This window comes from Mus caroli, chromosome 4, assembly GCF_900094665.2.
Source record: "Mus caroli chromosome 4, CAROLI_EIJ_v1.1, whole genome shotgun sequence".
NCBI classification, from domain to species: Eukaryota; Metazoa; Chordata; class Mammalia; order Rodentia; family Muridae; genus Mus; species Mus caroli.
In genome coordinates, this window is record NC_034573.1 from 126,121,347 (window position 1) to 126,128,311 (window position 6,965).

Sequence of the window (6,965 nt, forward strand, 5' to 3'; positions counted from 1 at the left end):
AAAAAAAAAAAAAAAACCCAACCAAAAACCAAAACAAAAGTTTTACTTTATTCTGTGTGTATCAGTGTGTGTATGAGTGCTTGCATGTGTGTATGTATGTACCCTATGTGTGTGCAGGGCTCATGGAGGTCAGAAGAGGCATCAGAACCCTTGGAACTGGGATTATGGTCAACTCTCAGCCACCGTGTAGGTTCTGGGAACTGAACCCAGATCGTTTGGAAGAGCAGCAGGTACTCTTAAGCTGGGAGTCAACTCTTCAGACCCATCATTAGACTTTTGAAGCAGGTCTCCTCCCTACATGCTTAGGCTGGACTTGAACTTGAGATCCTCCAGCCTCAGTCTTCCCAGTGCTGGGATTACAAACCAGACTGCCAAGCCTGGCTCCTGGGTTTATGTTTTCATTACACTTGCTTCCAGTGATCACACTTAAGCATTAGTCCTTGCTTACTGCCTGTCCCTCCCCTCTGGTGTAGGCTTGAAGATGATGTTTTTATTTGCTGTATTCTCTCTTTGACCAGTATGCCACAGGGTCTGTGTATAGTAGGTGTTCAGTAAATTCATGGTTGAATGAATGAGTGATTGGTGGACAAAGGGAATCCTGTTTCCTAATGCCTTCTGCTCAAAGTCTTGTCTTTAAATTTTTGGGAGATGGTAACTGCTTCCGTTTGGGAACCTGACCTAGTATGAGAATCGGTGTCAAGGGGAACTGGGTCAGATGGGAGGCTATAGCTCAGATGGGATGGCTGGCAAGGAAGCCAGTCAACCCAGTGTCTCCAAGGGGTCAAATTGGATCTGGTGACTTAGCTTGTCCTAGCTCAGCCTCCAGACTGCCTTCTCTTCCTCCAGAAGTCACCCCCACTGTGAAAGTGACAAGGTCAGCCCCAGCAGAGATAAGGTGTGCTGGTCTTTGTGGTTTTTTTTTTTTTAATTTTTTATTTATTTTTTTATTTTAGCAAGATCTCATCTATCCCAGGCTGGCAGCCCTTTGTTATCATCTGAAGGGGCCCACGTTCTTCCCACAGTTCCTGCGCTCCTCAGGACACATGAAGGACAAATTGAAAATAAACCTGTCTAGCATAGGCCTGTGGTTTGAGGAGCTAATGAAGTCTGACCAGCTAACCCACACTCCATATTGATTCTAGGCCTAGCCAGGGATATATGTTGAAACCCTGTCTCAATCAATCAATCAATCAATCAATAAAATCATCCAGATGTGGTAGCACATGCCTTTAGTCTCAACACTTGGGAGGCAGACGCAGGTGGATCTCTGTGAGTTAGAGGCCAGCCTGGTCTACAGAGTGAGAAGTAGGACAGCCAGGGCTACACAGAGTAAACAGGTCTCAATAATAATAATAATAATAAATACTTGTAGACTTGGAAGTGTAGTTTGGAAGTCTCAGGCAGGATGATTACAAGTTCAAGGCAAGCCTGAACTACAAAATGAGATCCTGCCACAAAAGATTAAGTTAAAAATCAACTTGAGGCGGTGCTGGAGATATAGCCCAATTAATAGAGCGAGTGCCTAGCATATGAAAAACCCTGGCTTTGCCACCCCAGCATTGCATAAACCAAGCCCAGTGGCACACGTGTGAGCCTAGCAATAGGGAAGTGGAAGCAGGAAGATGGGGAGTTTAAGGTCACTCTGGGCTATAAGCAAGTCTGAGGCCAGCCTAGGGTACATGAGATCGCATAGATAAAGAGATGGATAGATAGATAGATAGACGGATGGACAGACAGACAGATAAGATAGATAGATAGAGCAAGCCTGAGGGCTGGGGCTACAGATTTCCCTGAGAGTACATGAGGCCCTGGGTTCAATCCACATCAATACAAACAAACAAACAAACAAACAAAGAGTTTCTTATGAGCACAGAGACCATCTGTACCGAAGACCTTTCTCCTCTCCATCTTCTTTCCTCCCACCTCCCATCCTGGGCATGCTTTTAATTCTTTCACACTTAGTCACAGACACACACCCAGTGTGACAGAGATGACGCCAGGGAAGGGCAAGGCCTCACCCAACACAGACTCTGCTAAGTTCTGGTTTCTGCAAGTATGGCACGGTCTCCTGGTGCCAGCCCTGTCCCTTCCTCACAGAAACCCAGTTTTGAGGAGCACAATGTCCCGGAGGACCAGGAATGACAAAGGTTAAGAGGTTAAGAGGAGCCAGGCGTGGTGGCGCACGCCTTTAATCCCAGCACTCGGGAGGCAGAGGCAGGCGGATTTCTGAGTTCGAGGCCAGCCTGGTCTACAAAGTGAGTTCCAGGACAGCCAGGGCTACACAGAGAAACCCTGTCTCGAAAAACAAAACAAAAAAAAAAAAGGTTAAGAGGACCTTTTGAGTTTAGGCTGTCCAAGATGACAGTGAGACCCTATCTCACAAAACAAAACAAAAAGCATATACAACAAATAACACCCCCACCCAAAATCAAATTGCCTCTTCATTTGCCTCAAAAATAAATAAATAAATAAATCAAAATAAATAAGTATGTAAATAAATAAATAATGAAAGCCCTAGGTCTTTACCCAGGGTGGCTGGCTTTGAACTTCAGGACTCAGGTGATCCTCCTACCTTTGGCTTCTGGGTAGCTGGCACTGTAAGTATGTCATTATAAACCCAGCTTCCCAGGCCAGTTTGATTGTTTATTATTGATTTATTTTTCAGACCTGGAAGCATAGCCCAGAGCTTCACACACGCTAGGGGAATGGTTTCCCACCGAGCTACATTCCCAGCCACCCCTCCTCCACCGTTTACTTCTCAACAGACTTCAGGCCTCCAGGATGTGAATCCTGCAGGGTGTGCAAATATCTGAGCTCCGTGGACACAGGTGACCTCAGCTCCTCTGCTTTCAAGATCAGGGGGAGGGGGGAGAGAGGGAGGGAGGGAGGGACTTCCACCGTCCATCAATCACCCTATGATCGCCATCAGACTCTGAGCCTCGTGGGGCCCGCTTATCTATCTCTGTCCTCTTAGCACCTGGCACACAGCCAGACAGCATGTGGTTAATGATAATAGCATATATTGAGTTCTGACTGTGTACCTAGGTATGCCTTAAGCATTTTATGGGCAGTAGCCACTTAACCCAGTGAAGCAAGTCCAGTTGTTACAGTCCTGATTCGAAGCTAAAGTCCCAGGAAACTCAGTCTTTTGCCCTGTATCCTAGTGCCAGAATTCAAGTCAGGCTACACTCTGAACCCTCAGAGGATGTGGCCAGGCACGCGAGTGTTTGCCTTTGAAAAGCAGTAAAGCCGGAGAGATACTCTGTAAAGTGTCTGCAGTGCATGCATGAGGCTCAGAGGGCTTGGAATCCCAGCGCTGAAGAGGCAAAGACAAGCAGAATTGTGAGGCTCAGGACCAATCAGCTAACCTCATCCAGGCAATCATGTGTACGTTGTCACCCGAGTACCAACACCCAAGGTGTCCTCCACACACAGGCACACATGTGTTCACCCACGAACACCTAGACACACACACACACACACACACACACACACACACACACACACACACACACGTGCGCGCGCATTAGTGGGAAATGGTAGCCAGGGTTTCCAGTTTCTTGCTTTTTAACTCAGGCTATTCTTTGGTACCACACGAATAACAATACTGTCAACCCAAGAAGGTGGCTGGGGCCTGGTACTGTCCCAGACACTGCAGTGTTCAGAACTGGGGAAATCTCTGAATGGGACTAGACTACCACTTACTCACTTGGAACTAATTAAGTGGCGAGGCAAATACACACAGTTGATGATTCGGACTACTGACCAAGAGCCTGGGAGCCAGGTCTAGCTCTTGGGTTGCCAGTTGGCAACCTGTGATCTATCGTTTTTTCTTTTCTCTTTTCTTTTTTTTTTTTTTTTATGATTGGTTGTTTTCTGTCCCCATATGGCCACCAGATCCCTCACCAAGCTCAGAGTCCATTTGGGGATCAAAGTACACTCAACAGATTAGAAAGGCAGACAGTCTGTTCTTCACCTGGCCTGTTGTGCCCCACCCCCTCGCTGCCCTCAGATGGCTTTCCAGCCAGAGGGGAGAGTGCCTTCTTTATAAGTTCTAGCAAGTACCTGATTTGAGCCATCCTCTGACTGAAGGGTCTTACTATAGCATTTATTTGCTTTGCTAATCCTGAATTTTGCTGTCAAAGACAGAAACAGGGATCCCAGACCTGGAGAAAGGGGATTTTAACAGTTGTCTAGGGCACCTTTAGTCACATCATCCCTGTCACAGCAGCAACTCATGATCTTGGATCGATTTATCTTGCTGACTCCCAGCAATTTGGGGAATAGGAAACCGTTATCCCCATTTTGCAGATAGGTAGATGGGGGCTTAAAATGCCTAAGAAATCTGCTCAAGGTATCCCTGAAACTCACTGGAAGAGACAAATGAGCATTCATATCTAGGTGACGTCACCCATGAACAGCATCACTACCTCTGAATTTACCCTAATCCCTGAACCACTCTGGTTTTGTTTTTTGTTTGTTTGTGTTTGTTTGTTTGTTTGTTTGAGATGGAGTATCTCTAGTATAGCCCTGGCTGTCCTGGAACTCAATGTGTAGACCAGGTTGGCCTCGATCTCTGTGCCTCTTCTGCGTTCTGAGTGCTGGGATTAAAGACATAAATTACCACACCCAGGTTCCCTGAACCCCACTGGGACAGCTCAGTCACTTGACTCTTTGGCATGCCCAACAAGTATCCTTGAACAGATTCAGGGACAGGATGCTCACCCTCAACCATACCTATGTTGACCTAGCATTAGCCAGGCACTAGGAATCTAAAGAAAATGTATGTCATTTCTTTTGTGGGGGGAGGAGTGACAGGGGTGTTCAGACTGGGTTTCTCTGTGTAGTCCTGGCTGTCCTGGATCTTGGTCTGCAGACCAGGCTGGCCTCGAACTCAGAAATCCGCCTGCCTCTGCCTTCCACGTGCTGGGATTAAAGGTGTGCACCACCATGGCTCAGCTGTAGTATTTCTGCCTAGCAACAGTCACCATGTTATGGCACCATAGTGTGGCAAATGTATACTTAAAGCAGAGAAGGAACTGGCCAAGGGTACAAATCTAGTTCTAAGAACAAGCTGGGGTCAAGTGCAAGCATATCCCTTTTTTTGTTTTGATTTTTTGTTTGTTTGTTCCAGACAGGGTCTCAGTATGCCAGAGGTTCTCAACTTGTGGGTCTTGGCCTCTTGGGAAACTTGAACAACCCTTTCACAAGGGACACATATCCGATATCCTGCATATCAGAAATTTACATTTTGATTCATGACAGTAGCAATATTATAGTTATGAAATAGCAAAGGAGATAGTGCTATGGTTGGGGGTCTCACAGCATGAGGAAGATTGAGGAAGATGAGGTCTCACAGAATGAGGTCCTAGCTGGCTTGGAAGTTGCTATATAGATGAGACTGGCCTAAAACTCACAAGGATGTGCCTGTCTCTGCCTCTTGAGTTCTGGGATTAAAGATACGAGCTACCATATTGGACTTTGATTTTGTTTTTTAAAGAGTTTTTTTCAAAATGTATTTGGGTGTTTTGCCTGTATATATAGTGGTCAAGGAAGCCAGAAGAGAAATTAAATCCTCTGGGATTGGAGTTACAGATGGTGGTGAGCTGCCACGTATGTACTGGGAATCAAGCAAGCAGCCAGTGCTCTTTCCCACGGAGCCATCTCTCCAGCCCCGACAAAGAGACATGGGCCTTGGCTGTGTTAGAGCTAGAAGAACCCATTCCCTTCCTGCCTTTTTTCTGATTAAAAAAAAAAAAGGAACCTAATCCCGAGAGGGGCTGGTACAAGTCTGAGATCCCATCATAGGACAGAATCCAGTAGGAACATCTTACCCTCAAGAAGTTTGAATAAGGCGTTTCCTTCCGCCTAAATCCTGGTCCATTCCACATCTGTCCACCAGATGGCGCAGAAGCATCAGGAAATAATGCAGAAAGAAGGGTGGGCAAACCCCCTTTCTCTGGCATTACTTTTCTCCAAGAAACAGAGGCAAGCCTCTGCCTGTTCTGGGACAGCACTTAGATCACTAAGGTATGCATTGCAGACACTCTCAGAGGCGAACTCGGCCTGACCACGGAAGTAGCGGAAGGTGATGGTAAACACTAGGAAATAAGACTCCAGCAGACAGGGTAGGAAATCTTTGCCTCTGGGAACCTTCTTGGCAGCTGGCTCAGAGAGTTGTGCTGGCACACCAAATGGGGTGCGAGATGAGATCTGTCTTTCTCAGGCTCTGCAGAAAGCTCCAGGTTTTGCTGCTCTCACTAGGTGGTTGGTGGCCACCGCTAGTGAAAACCTTCCAGATGGCTGACATGTCTGCCACCACTCTTGGAAGCCTGTGGGGGTGGGGGTTACTAATGGGTCTGGCAGCTCCAGAGCTCAGCTTAGGCCCTGCAGCTCAATCAGGACTTCTGTTCCTCTCACACCACACACGGAACTGTTAAGTTCAAAGACTTGAGGCTGGAAACCTCGAGAAAGGTTTGAGATACTAGGGGTGGGGGCAGGGAGGCCAGGAGTGAGGGAGGCCTAGAAGAAAGGGAAGATTGGATGGGAAGTAGGTAAGACCTTGGGGACTCAAACAGTCTATCTGCTTTGAACTTTATCCCGGGAGGAACAGAGATCTATTGAGGACTATTTGGGAGGATGGTGTCGTAAGATGGGAGCTGAGATGGATCACTTGAGCTGTGTGAAGACAGAGGAAGGGAGGTGGAGAAGTCTGGAGAGACAGAGGCTAACCAAGGAACTGAGCACAGAAGACTGAGCTTGGGTAATGTAATGACAGCAGGGGTTAATTTTCCATCCACCAAGACCTTCCCATGGGCTCCTGGGTACCCCAGTGAAACTGTCTTGGTTAGGTGACAGTTCTCTCAGGCTAGGGGACTTCCCTGGGCCAAGAAGATCTGCTCTCCAGCTGGTATATCTTAGAAGATCCTTGATATCAATAGACAGACAGAGAGAGAGATGGGTGG